At 39.9% G+C, this 14161-nt stretch overlaps 1 protein-coding gene across 3 annotated transcripts in view; it reads left to right on the top strand.

Moving 5' to 3' along the window:
* The window catches only part of gli2a (GLI family zinc finger 2a), a 72968-nt gene that overhangs the window by 25954 nt on the left and 32853 nt on the right, over positions 1–14161 (top strand). Inside the window, exon 1 of one of the 3 annotated variants that reach the window (XM_086052292.1) lies at positions 10049–10148. The exons of the other annotated variants lie outside the window; for them this stretch is intronic. The gene's annotated coding sequence lies outside the window, so the exon portion shown is untranslated. Of the gene's footprint in view, positions 1–10048; positions 10149–14161 lie in introns of those variants that run through there. 3 annotated transcript variants of the gene reach the window in all.

Below are 14161 nucleotides of genomic sequence, written 5' to 3'. Positions count from 1 at the left end.
CATGCACATTCTTGCTGACGGATTCATTACACATTCATCAGCTCGTCGCGCTGTTGCATGTCGTTCTCTACCTCCTACAACGATTTCGCTATTGTTACGCTGTCATGATATCAGGCTATGATCGTAGGTGACATTGCCTAATGTGCGTAATTATTAATGCCATCATGCTGCCATAAGACAACAAATCGCTGGTGTAAGGCAGAATCCTTGTACCTCCAAAATCATCACTTTTCAGGAGACCCCCAAAACGACGTTTGTCCAACCATTAACAAATAAAAAATTAAAGAGACGATTTTTCAAAATAATCTTAATTGTGAACCCTGCCCCACCCCCAACCCCCTCAAAATTCCGATTGAGATTTAATTCACGATGATTTTCCATGGTCCTTTTCTAATGTAATTTTCAACCAGAAAGCAATTAATCTTTATTACAAGAAACTATATCAGATTGAGTATGCATTTTAGGATAGGTTGAAGGCAAAAATATGAATTTCCCTCCTACAACTAAAGGTATAAGGTACGGCACTGTTTTTTTCCAAACCATTTGACCGGAATCTGCAAGCACCTGGATTGTTTTTTTTTGGGTAGCATGTCCACCAATAGTGGGTGATTGCGGTTATAGAAGGGGCATCAACTTAGGGTTAGGGTTAGAGTCAGGGCTTCTGACCCCACTTTGCCTCCGCTGACAAAATATTTTTCGGGGGCATAGAAAACCCAACCCTTTTATTTTACGTGAGCGGCACATATCAGACAGCCGTTGGTGGCTCACACACTGGCACAAACACCTCAACGCAAAATATTCAACACATTTTTTTTAACTTCCCGTGGCAAGAAAGATCCAACATGTTACGTACTCTCTTCTAGTTCTCATGAGATGGAAATTACGAGCACCTACGGCGGCAGGTTTGTTCTGACCTCCTCCCCTCCGCTTCGTTCTCACTGACCAGTTAAATTGCAGCCTAGCAAATTGTGTTTTATCAAACTGCGATTATATTGCAAATGCAATTAATCATTCAGCCCTACTTTATGTTGGCCACTCATTTGTAAAAAGTAACACGAAACAGATTGGCTTGGAATTTTTTTTACCTTCGAATTTTTTTTTGAATGTCCCATGACAGATCAGATAATAAAATACCACCGTGTGAACACAAATGAAATGAGAGTATGTACTGTAAATCAGCAGACAACTATGTTGTCTTGATTATTTCACGAATTCCATCCAATTGGGTTGTTTTTTTACTGAGCAACTTTGATCTGATTTTAAACATGCTAGTGTCAAAACAGGACCAAATGTACAATGCAAAAATATACCGTGTATCATCATCAAGAGTCAGCACAGCCTTTGGCATTGTTAGACAACATCTCTATTGCTGCGTTAAGTGTTACATTACACAAATTTTTCAATTAGTTTTTCAAGCTAATTGATTTTCCGATTTTCTTCCATCTGTGTTGTTAAGCTCTCCCTTTCCCCTAAACCTCAGCATGCAGTGCTACCCCGCATGGTGTTGCTGGTGAGGTCTTCATGTGGTACAATTTAAGAGAGCATGAAGACTACTTCAGTGGTAGCATATGGCACTCTGTCCCCACAGAGCATACGATGGTTAGTCAAAGAATTATCATTATCAAAAACCAGGCAGGAATTCCTCCAACTTCAATCAGCTCTTAGATTAGAGCTTTGAAGGGGGGCTAAGGGTGGGCTGCTTTCCTGCCAAGGCACTGAAATAACATAAACCGCAATGCCCAAACTCTTGAAAGCCTTCTCTGATTCAAGGAGCCAGATGTTTTTGTTCATTTGTTGCAGTTGAAGTGAATCCTTGGGGGGGGGTGATTCTTTTAGCCATACAAAATTCAAACATTTAAGAAATGCAAATCTACCCATGAGGCTTCAAAGGTTCCGGGTTCGAATCTCGGCATCTTCCTCTATTGTAGTATGTCCGAAGTCTGGCCCGGGGTCCAAATGTGGCCCGCGGTCAAATTTTATCCGGCCCGCACCCTCTGTCATAGAATCAATAACATTTGGCCCTTATCCCCGTTGACAAGCGTATAAAATACACTCTAAATGCAATTTCGCATTTATACACAGAAGAGAAGCAGCACTCAGTCCAACTCCATAACCCTGTGTGACCCTTTCCGGACAGTTTCTAAAATGGCGACAATTAATAAAAAAGGGAAAGTTGACAGCGAGGTCCAACAATTTAAGGAAAGGTGGAAATTGGACTATTTTTGACTAAAATACGCAACAACCGTGTCTGCCTCATTTGTAAGGAGACTGTTACCTATTTCCCTGTTTTTAAATCTAAAATTTCACTGAACATTTATTTTCAACAATGTGCCATGTTTCAAATTAACACTGGCCTGTACTGGTGAATATGATTTGTATATATATTTTACATATTTCCCTGTCATAGAATTAAAAGAACATTTAATTGCCAATTGTTGTTGTTGTTTGAAGTGTAATTTGAAATGGTGGATTACTTTACTTATTTCCCTGTTTTGAATCTAAAGGTTCAGTGAACATGTATTTTTGCCAGTGATATGTCATGTTTCAAATGGACCAAAAGACATGTTTAAGAATCTTGACATTTAAATAAAGTCAAAAACTAAAGATAGATTGGTTTGCTAAAATGTGCTTGGATTTATCCAAGATTTACTGATCCGTCAGGCTAAACGGTCGCCCCTCCGCCTTTTCACCTCACTATATCTGGCCCTCTTTGCAAAAGGTTTGGACACCCCTCCTCTATGGAGTTTGCATGTTCCGTCCTTGTTTTCCTAAGCAGTTTGCTTTGAAATATAGTATTTCAAAAACATGCACGCTGGTTAAATGAAAACTCAAAATTTCTAATGGGTGCGAATGTGAGTGTGAATTGTTGTTTGTGATTGACTGACCAAAGTCAGCTACTTTAGACTCCAGTTTACACTTGATGGATGGAAATCTGTTCAAAACATTTTGTAGTACACATTTGTTTGATGATGGGTTTTGTTTTTGTTTTTTTTTCAAGTCAAGCTGAACAAGCCTTACCTTACAATTGGTCAAAAGCTTGGGGCTCGGCATCCACACTGTAATTGCTTCCCGATGTAACTGTTTATTTTTGGCTACACTAAGACTAACATATGATATCACATGGAACGGTGTTTACTTCTACTACTACTACTATTGTGTTTATTTCCCTCCACAAATACGATATGAAGGTCGCATAAGTACCCATACTCTTGTTAGTGCATAGTCACAATGGGCAATCTGTGCTGTGCTTCTGCCCAATTGACAACTAAAGTCCGGGCGCTCTGGGTAGTGTGAATGCAATGAGGCATGCTTAATTTCAGTACATTTCACCTCCTCTGGTACTTTTGGAAAAGGAGGGCCATGGACCGGCACGAGTAGGCAGGCATGCATGCACATGCATGTGTGTACGTGTAACATTGAGGTGTCAGACAAAACGTGATTGTTCCTTACCGGTTATGACAATGATAACCACGAGCTTGCATAATTTAAATAAATACTATTATTATTATTATTATTATTGTAACGGAAGTGGTGCCCTGGCCATTCAATCATCCATTTCATGGGCTAAACCATTCAGCTACATCACTCAGGCCATTCGCAGACCCATTGCGATAAAACTCTGCATTAAGTTATCTCTGGTCGTACTCACCAACCCTTGCATCTTGCATATAGCCAAAGATTTAAGATTTCCTTTCTCAACAACTGACTTGATTGTGAGAAATTCGTTCCCCAGGTATCATTTCCAAATTTCCCGGTAAGCGCTACACCTTCCCAAATACTATTAAGACGTGTGGCACATGTGTAAGTGTCACACTTACAGCAATGCAATTGTTCTACTAGTTATTCGGGAAAACTGCATACGATAGAAATGAACAGAACCACTCAAAATACCTGTACTTTGGGGGGGCGTGGCCTTTTTGGTCACACAGTGGCACACGCTTGACCATTGTTTGTCTGGGTTCCCACATGTCCTGAAAAACCTGGAAAATGCTTGACCAATTTTCCAATCATGGAAAACACATGGAAAATGGGGGGCGGGTTAGGGAGTAAAATGTCCTTGTATAAGCTTGAGTTGTCCTGGAAAATTGATTCTCTCTGCCTTGTGGGTGAACACAAGCGCATTAAACAGACATGTCTGTTTTCAGCTGCCTCAAATGGGCAACATTAAGCCGTTGTACTTCTCTTCTTCATCTCTCCTTCTAGCCTTGACACTACCAACCTAACCAATTGCATATTCCCTTGGAACAGTTGTGATACGCAGTGTTTCCATATGACTTTGTTGTTAGATTTACCGACTTTTCATACCCAAGTAAACATTTATTTTCTCCAAATAACTGGCGACTTTCAGTTCAAGAGTGTTGCAGTAGTGCTGTATATCGAGTGTGAGGTTTTTCTCGCTCTCTTTCTGCTCTGTTGAGTGACCGAGAGCTGTAGTGGGCGTGCCATCACATTTGGCTGTGCTCTCTGAGATGAAATACATCCCTGCTGTCAGTAGAGCCGCAGCAACCATGACGACGGCTTCCAGAGAGCAACGGGTGGTAGTCCTACTGGGCCGAGTTTCACTCAGTATTTCTTGCTTGCTCCATCGTCCGACAGCAGAAACAGAAAATATGTGAATGAGAAAAACTTCATTTGAAATTCAGCTTTTTCACAAACACAGAGAGCGTCATTTTTACCAACACCCCTGGGCTTGTTAACCTGGCTGTGGCAGTGCCATGGGTGCTAGCATGGGTTTTGGCCTCTCTCCAACCCATTAGCAACTTATATTATATTCATCGTCTTGATTTACTTAGAAATTAGTCATGTAGAGTGAGAGCTTATATTAGTGTTGTGACGTTCGCGAACGAGTCGTTCTTTTGAACGGCTCTTTTGCGGTGAACGATGAGAGTCAATTCGCAGCTGTGAGGGGGCCGTTTGTTTTTTTTGAGCCAATTTGGCATGGTGTTTGGCAACCTTGAAGTAATCTGGTTAAATATACAAAATCTAAAGTACAATTGTAGCAGTTAAGGGGTGGAATTTATTAGTATATGTTGTGATAACTTGACTCGTACTATAACTGATGAAATAGTCCTGGAAAAGAATTTCAAGAAAAGAGTGGGAACCGTCTTTGTGTTATGATTAATGTAATTGATTTTCTGGCCACAGCTGTCTTGTACAATAGAAATCATAGCAAGCAGAGTTGTGTAATGAAGTGATGACACCCAGCAGCCTGAACGCTTAAAGAGTAGTCTGAGCACAGCGGGTCAGGAGAGGGAAGGCAAAGCTCTGCCAAGTCCAGCACGGTTCGAATGGCTTAGTGTGAGTAAAGTGAACCCACCGTTTATCATGTGGAAAACATTCACAGATCAGACCTGCACAACGATAAGGAGGAATTTTGGACCATTCCTCATTACCAAATTGTTGAGCAATCGCACTTGAGATCATGCCACAGCATCTGAATCATACCAAGGTCAGGACACTGACTGGGCCGATTCAGAAGGTTTATTTTCTTCTGTTGTTGACTTACTGGACCTCTGTCCTTTGTGTCCGCTGTTCTATTGCATCAACCATTCTCTGTTGAGCTTCGATAGACAGACAAATGATCTTAAGTTCCCCTGCAAAACGTCTTGAATCTTTAAACATATTTCAATGTGTTTCTCCATTGAAGCTAACAATGTGTTCAGGCACTGACATAGCAAAGCATCCCCAAACCATGATGTTCCCGCCACCATACGTTACAGCTGGAATGAGGTTTTGATGGCAGTGTGCTATGCCTTAAGACAACTCAATGTTGGTTTCATCTGTACTTGCAATAGTTTACTAGTAGCGCTGTGGAACCTTTAGGCACTCTTCTGCATACTTCAAACCTATAGCTATGTTATTTTGGACGACAGTGACATCCTTCATGGGGTTCTCCGATGACATCCATTCTTGTTTCATGTTTGATTTTTCATAAATTGGTCAGCAGAGATGGTAGTAAATGCCAGAGATTTCTCTCTTTCTTGAAATGACATGCTTCTTTTTTATTCATTGAACATCATGCACTCTGCTCTTTGGCTGAAGGCTTTGTAACTCTTTCCAGTTTCATGCAAGTCAACAATTCTTAATTGTAGGTCTCCTGAGAGTTTATTTGTGCGATGCATGTGTCACATCAGGCAATGCGTCTTGAGAATAGCAAATGCAAAACTGGTGTTTTTTTTGTTTTTGTTTCGTTTTTTATGGGGCAGGGCAGCTTTCACCAACACCTCCAGTCTCGTCACGTTGATTGGACTCTAGGTTGTCTGATTGCGATTTAGCTCTTAAAGCCCTCATTAGCTTAGGGGTCCACATGTGTTTCCCACTCTGCACTGAAAATGTTTACATGCTGTTGCCAATAAAAACATGAAAACATTATTACTGTTGTGGTGCTCATTTCAGAAGACTGTGTTTGTCTATTGTTCTGACTTTTATGAATACCACATCGCATTTTATGATCATTTTATGCAGAAAGGTATTTCACAATGGTTCACATACTTTTTTTGCGACTGTATATATAGATCATCATGTAGTAAGGTCATGGTAATAATATGCAACAATTGTCATCAGATACTTATTTCATATACAGTATGCACTTTGAGTTCTTTTCATACAGATTTTATTACAAGATTGAAGATAGTATTTAATGAAGCCTATTCACTCTCTCTTCCATTTCTTTCATAGTGTACATGCATTCATCTTATATAAATGTTTCACGTTTCACGTTTCATGGTTATATCGGCCGTCGATAGTTCTGTTTTTATTGAATATGTGTACCTAGAGTTTTTACCACACCACTTTGTTTGTTAACTGTGTTTTTTTCAGTTTGACATTTGTATTCTTTGGCACTGAAACATTGTAAAACTATAATTTGCAATTATAAACAAATCAACTTCCAAAGTCATTCAGATGCGACTGTGGAAATTCCGAATATATAATTTCCCTTTTACTGTACGTGAACCAAAACAAAGCACGTGAAACCCGGGCACACCTTTTTTAATATAAACCACCACTTAACCAATTCTTTGGGTTAGTGTTAGGGTTAGGGTCAGATTTAGGGTTACATAGGGAGAGAAGAACATAGACAAAACACTAATTATATTTTGGAAACTCTGAATTTGGACAGTACATGGTCTACGAATGTTGAAGCTTGAAAATTACACGAAAGTGTTATAATTCCCCCCCCCCCCCCCCAAAAAAAAAAAAAAAAAATATATATATATATATATATATATATAGATACATATATAAGATAAGAATGCCTATATTAATATTCCTGATCTTATTGTACAATTTTGAGGAGGCACAATCCTTTTCAACATTCTAGTGTGGAATTTTATGAAAACAAAAGTTTAAAAAAAAGACAATATAGCTTAAAACAAAGTTACTGTATTTTACCTGTTTCGTTTGTCATTCTCATCAAAGCTATTGAATCACCAAATAAAAATCACCAAATTGCCCACTTATGAATTATTCTGACTTTAACTGTATATCGCGAGAAAAAAACCCCAATGAACTTAATCATAACCAGAATAAGAACAGGCAATAAGAATAATGGACTGAGGCCATTTGTAACAAAAATCAATAGCATACATGTTATTTATTTCTATCAAAACAACCATAATTAACAATAAAGGTCACCTTACGAAATGTGAAGGAACTTCCCGATGACTGAGAGGTAAACACATCTCCTGTTGTGGCACACAAGGGAAGTGACATGTTGAAAAATGTTATCACACAATGCATGCTGTTTGTCAGTGCAGCCTCTTTTACAAATGAATCCTTATCTTGAGTTCTGTTACTTGTTGTTGAGTAATGTCCTGAACGCTGCTCCATTTTGTATTTGGAGCATTTGGACAACAAAGCAGTCGATCCACAGTCAAGGGCACACTCACAATGTGCAGGCCAGTCTAGTAGCAGCTGGAATTTCACACGAATATATTTCTTTTATTTGCATAAACACTCCTATCTGAAAATCATAGGAGTAACTGTTGCTAACGGTCCTACGTGACTTGAGCTTTCACCACTCAATATAACAGACCCTCCATTTGCCTGCTTAAAATCTAATGAAGACAGACATGTAAACTAACTTGGGGCAAGTTTTCTTCCCCCTCTGTCAAAGTCACAAATCCCTCCTCACTTCTATAAACAGTTCAACCTTCATTGCCAAGAAGGGACTGTTGAAAGCAACATGTGTTACTCATTAGGCCTTTGTTTATTTCATTTCCATACTTGCATTAAGGTCAAGTAAACATATTAACCCTTTTGGTTACAGAACATCGAGGCAGATGCCAGTTTTTGCATCTTTAATTCGCTTGGCCAACTTCAGCTTCAATCAGAGATTTCCAAATCGAATACGAGAGCCAAATTAGGATGTCATACACGGGGATAAAGTAGTCAAAAACTACCCAAGGAAGTCTACTCTTACTTTAGAATAATACAGTGTGACTACTTTATATTGTGAAAAAAGTATTCCTTTTAAGTATTCCATATTCAGTATTCCGACTGACGGAATGTGAGGACGGAACCGCTTTAAAAGGACGATGACAGATGGAGTCGGATGACGATTATTTTTATGAATAAGGCCGGAGGGATGGGGGCGGAAGGGTGCCCAGGTCACGGACAGAGGACGGACCGGCAAAAAAAGGGTTAAGTGCCCAGCTCTGATATTTATTTTACCATTATTGCTGAAAGATAGGCGTGGGGGAATGTTTCATTCTTAGGTTGCTTTTGACTTATTTCGTCCACTAGATGTCCCTAATATTGCTTTCACCAAAGCACCAACGTTCCAAATCTATTTCGGCACAATTTGAAGGAAGGCTTCAACACTTCATGCATTACCTGCCCATCTCTACGGGTAATTGTGTGATTAACCAACCCCCAAAAAAACGTTTTTTTCATGATTGTGTGGAGATACTCGCCATTAATGCACCTACTCTTCTTAACTGAGTCTTCTTCTTTTGTTTTCTGGTGACTACCCTTGGTTGTGCTACAGCGTCACTTCAGACTCGGCATATATATTACAGCCTAACAGTGTCTTCAGCATCTTCTTGTGGATGCACGCATTTCTTGAAGCGCTTCCGTGTTTTCAGGATTATTTTAGGGAACGAAGCCGGCTCCGTTTCCGTGTGGACATGGCCCAAGTCTAGTTGTTGTGAGGCCCTTTGACTTGTTTCACAGCTGTTTCTTGTTAGCGCCTAAAAACAAATTCCCGCTGTGACTTGGTTTCCATACTGAAGTCTGCTCTGAAAAAAAAAGAGGCCAGACAAGAAAAGGATTCATAAAACCCTGCTGCTATGTGTATGTGTCTTTGGGGCTGTAAATAAGCTCTTTAATTGTATCTTATCAGAATTGTGATGATCTGAGTGCAAGGCTATGCAGTTAAGGTGCTCTGTCCTGCCACTTTCTGTCCCCGACCACGACTTTAAGTCAGCTGAGTGGGCCTTAAATGTTTTGCTTCATCTTAATAGTATCCACCCTTTAACTGAGCCTCAAAATAGAAGTGTTAAAGTCAGTTTGTTAAATTACTTTTATTCCACTTTAGATACGCAGAGTATCTATCTAGTGACTGCCATCGTTCACAATAATCTGCTGCCCCTGTGGTAGTTTGGAATAATGATGACTGCTGATGAAAGAATGCTTTGCAAGATTCACAGTATCCGTATACGCCAGTCAATAATGCAGTTAGCAAAGGGTCCCACTTATTTCACACAGTTGTCATTTTAAGCAACAGCCAACAGAGTTTAAAACTGTTGCTGTGTAACAGAATACACGTAGCAGTTTGATGAAGACCAGGCCAGGTTTAGCCAGTAGATCCTTCCCAGCCTCCCACTCAGGCTTGGAGCACAGTTTCCCTCACCTCAGGGTGACCCCCAGCAGAGACGCTCTAGATTGATGTGCACTGCCTCCTTTTCACACACATTGTATTCTGTTTTGGGTATTTCCGCTGCTTTCCCCCATCTTTCCTTTAAAAAAAAAAAAAAAGCCTTGTTTACGAGTCGAGGAGGAGGGGCGTGCCGAGCTCGCACCAAGAATGTCGCCATAAGGCAATGAGGACACTCTTTGTGTGAACTTCTCAGTCAGCTGTGTCTGTGAGGTTAAAGGACTCATGGAAGATGGAGAAAACTCTGGCCCCTGGGTTCCCGTCGTTTGAAGTGAGTTGGCATGATTGGTGTTTTGGCCATATACATTTAGGAAGCTGCTTTTGAGAATGATCACCAGATTGTTAATGGCATTTAAAAACTTGGGATTTTATGTCACTTGATGAGCTTAATCATTGGAATACATAGTGTGATGAGTCAACTTGACTGGTCACATATGATTTTACTCAACACTTTGTGCAGATAATATCCCCAAGTGAGATCTGGTTTTTATCACTTGACTTGAAACTGGCCAACAATTCATTCTTACTCTTGCCCAAACAATGCTACGCCTAGTGTGTTCATTTCCTGTTCAAGCATATAGCATTGCTCTCAAGATTATCTTTGTGATAAATTTATATTCTGACACCTCATCATTCTTCACAGCCAGGCCCACTTCCCGCTATTTGAGGCATGCTCATCCAGAATGCTACTCATACACGTGAATACTTTTAGCACTCTCAGGCCCAGTGAGCCATGACAATCTCAAGCCCAACGGCATCACAGATCAATGCGACAACATTTTCACAATTTTGATATAACTTTAACTTTACTTATTGAAATGGTATGGCTTCATATTGGTTTTGAAAAACTGTTACTATTTTTTTTAATGAAAACTGAGATGAGGGACGTCCAAGCTTGACTAAGTGACAGCCTCTACATTCCTTCCTATGGTATTTTTTACAATGAATGTTGTACTACAAAGTACAAGCTAATGGTAACCCAGGTGAGATGGAGTCTTTGGAGCTCTCGAGTTGTTGAACAAGCAGGTGAGGTGACCTATCACCTTGTTCCCAAGGTGATGTATCATACTCGCCGTGCGTTTGCAGGGGTGATGTGAGAATTGTAAGTGATAGACTCTGGCAAGTGTGTAGATTGGACAGAGACTGATCACAGAAGGTAGAGGCCAGCTGGGTCTGTGTTAGTGGGATTTGTAAACATGAACTGGCCACAGAGGAAGGGGGCCGACCCTGAAGGTGCTATACTGTACACCAACCTTATTAGACGGTACAACATTGGATCATTGATGAGGGCTATAGCTGGTCTGTAAATGGAGAAATGAAGTCCTTTAAGTTGCTCTGATTACTATCACAGACACACAACATATACAGTAGCTGTGAAATCAGTGCATTGTTTGAGCTTTGTCATGGGAAGCCAATTGCTGCATATATATATATATATATATATATATATATATATATATATATATAAAACAATTAAAGAAAAGAAACATTCAGGACCCTATTTTGGTAAACTGGCACCCATTACGAACTAATGGCCATTTTATTTTATATCACAATTAATATGTCTTTCCAGGCAACTGGGTATTTATTGTGTACATCAGAACATATACTGTGTATGTAAACTCTAAAGATGTCAAATCATTGTGGTGACTACTGGACTAATCCACTTGTCTTTTGTCCTTATCCTTCTCTTGAGAAAAAACATATCGTTTTACATGCCTCTCATAAAAAGTCTAGAGCCACTCTGTTAAGAATTCCTCTTGGCTTGTAGTTGCTGTGTGCACTGCTGTAAACTCTTAATCCTTGTGTCGCCATTACTCACCCTTGTGCTTCCCCGAAGGAAGTAATGTCTTGCAAAGTAAATCTGCAGCACAGGTGTCTAAATTACGGCCCGGGGGCCAGTTGCGGTCTGCCATCCATTTTTCAACAAGCCGCGGTATCTGCTAAAAATGACAATTAAAATGGCCTTCAAGGCTAGTTTAAAAAAAAAAAAGAGAGAATGTAGGATGTCAAAAGAAATACAGTAGGTGCCTACTATTAGTAATAATAAATTGTTTTGTATACTGGAGTGCTTTTCTAATATGCAACGATACAAATAAACACTGTCAGACTAAAACACCACAATTGCTCTTCAAAAAATTGTGGGGAATAAAAATAATTCAACTTTGGAAGCAAAAATTGTTTCTTCCACTTTGTGCTCGGTGTCAAGGTCCGATTTATGAAAATATCGCAATGATGATGATGATGCTCAAGTAACTGTTTTCAAAATGGTGAGCTTACAAGAGTTTTCTCTTGTTTTGGTTGTGAATGGATGGGATTCGGCTGCTGTTCAGTGCAGGGGTGGATCTAGTCTAGCTTGATACAGGGCCACCGACCACCCCAAAATCTTTCAAAATCCTTGCTATTTGCCATGTCACCTTGAACAGAAACTGTTATGTAGTGGTTTATCAAATTAACCAGAAAGAATAAGCGTGTTTAATAAAGTTTACGGATTTAAAGTGGCACTTTCATTTCCTTCCATTTTTCTGCATGCGGACCTTCAATGAAAACGTTTGGACACACCTAATCTACAGCATTCACAATATGTTTTGTAGCATGGGATGGATTAACATATTCATGGAGCTTAGTTTTTTAATAATGTAACATACGTGTGTTGTTTTAGGAACATGCAAAACACCAACATTTTATTCAAGCTAATATTTACACGTCTGTTAGTCCCCTTTGACTTCTTACTAAGAGTGAATGGCAGAACAAATCAGAAAAAAATGTGTCTGTGTATGTGCGCGCGTGTATGTGCTAGTGTGTGTGCATGCGCACGGGCGCATGCATGCTTATGAGAATTTGTGTATAGCCGTTGGCACTGCGCTGTGTAGTTAGGAAACCGGCCAAGTTTTCCTGCTGGAATTTCCTGTCTGAATTGAGCACCCCCAGCTCTCGTACTACTTTTCTGCTCTTCGCGTCTCTCTTTCACAATTTTCTTCTCTTTCTCTCCCTGCCTCTTGTTGTCTTTCTCTCACTGCCCCTTTCTTTCAATGCACAACAAAGGCTTTCTTCAAATTTGCTCCTGGCCTGGCCTCTGAGGGCATTATTGTTATTGTTGAGTACTTCCTCAAATACACGAGCACTCTCCATGCTTCACTCCGGAACGGTCCCGTTCTGCAGCTTCATAATGAAAATGGATTTTCCCTCTTCTTTCTTAGAGTCATGAGACTCGAATGGGAATATGTTGGCATCGTCTTCAGCGGGAGATCAAAATAGTGCTTGAGGATCCAAATCGAAAAGGAGAAGATGAGGCTCTCTGCCTGCCGCTGAGCAGAATGTTTGACAAAATTGACAGAACTCAAACCTCGTAATAAGGGCTCGGGGGCAAATCTAAGTTTGGTCTTAAACATGTAAATGAATTGATATTGATGTATATAACGACAATAATTTGTTCAGTGAAATGCCTACAAAGGTTTTCATATACAAAGTTTGCCCAGTGGTAGTTTTGTACTAATCACGAATTTATTCCCGTTATTTTTGTCGAATGTATGATTTGACCCTTCTTTTTTGGTGATTCACTGTCTTCAAAGGGTTCCACTAATCAGCGGTTTTGTTCTATTTTTAATTAGTGATGAAACCTTGGGTGATAAATCCCATTGTGTGAGCACCCTGCTGCCGGTTCTCGCAAATGGATAATAGAGAGGAATGACTACTCACACAAAGGTCTCATACATTCCATCAGTATTCGTCACTAAGGGCTCTATTGTCAGCTATCGTCTATCACCAGCTCATTTATTAATGAGGTTACCGGCATACGTTTTTTGTTGCCACATCCGCCAAGCGCTGTTACAGTGGTCACACACGGATTGCTGTGTCCTTTTCCATAAAGATGTGTCCATGTGATATATGAATGTGTTACATTTAAAGAGAATGAGGGCAGCAGCTTTGATTGGCGGCAAATTAAGTCAGCCGTGTTCACGCTCACATTGGCGCAAATACCCCTTTTATAAATATACTGACTTGCACGGTCTAAGATGCCTCCACGGTGACAAAAACAGAGCCCTAAAGGCTTCTTTATACAGGCTCAGGCAAAATGATCGAACACATTTGTAGGTTAAATAAAAGGCAAATAAAGTAAAGAAACGAAAAGTGTTTTTAGTTTTGAAAAGTACATATAATGCCATTCTGCTTCTTTATGTTTTAAAAATTAAATCAGTCAAATGGGATCCATTATTGTTCACACACTGCATAACATAACATAAACACATAATGCATAACAAGATTGTGTTTCGAGCTGGTATG

Source organism: Filicampus tigris, chromosome 14 (genome assembly GCF_054856515.1).
Source record: "Filicampus tigris isolate MCC_2025a chromosome 14, RoL_Ftig_1.0, whole genome shotgun sequence".
NCBI classification, from domain to species: Eukaryota; Metazoa; Chordata; class Actinopteri; order Syngnathiformes; family Syngnathidae; genus Filicampus; species Filicampus tigris.
This window is presented reverse-complemented; position numbering and strand designations above follow the sequence as displayed.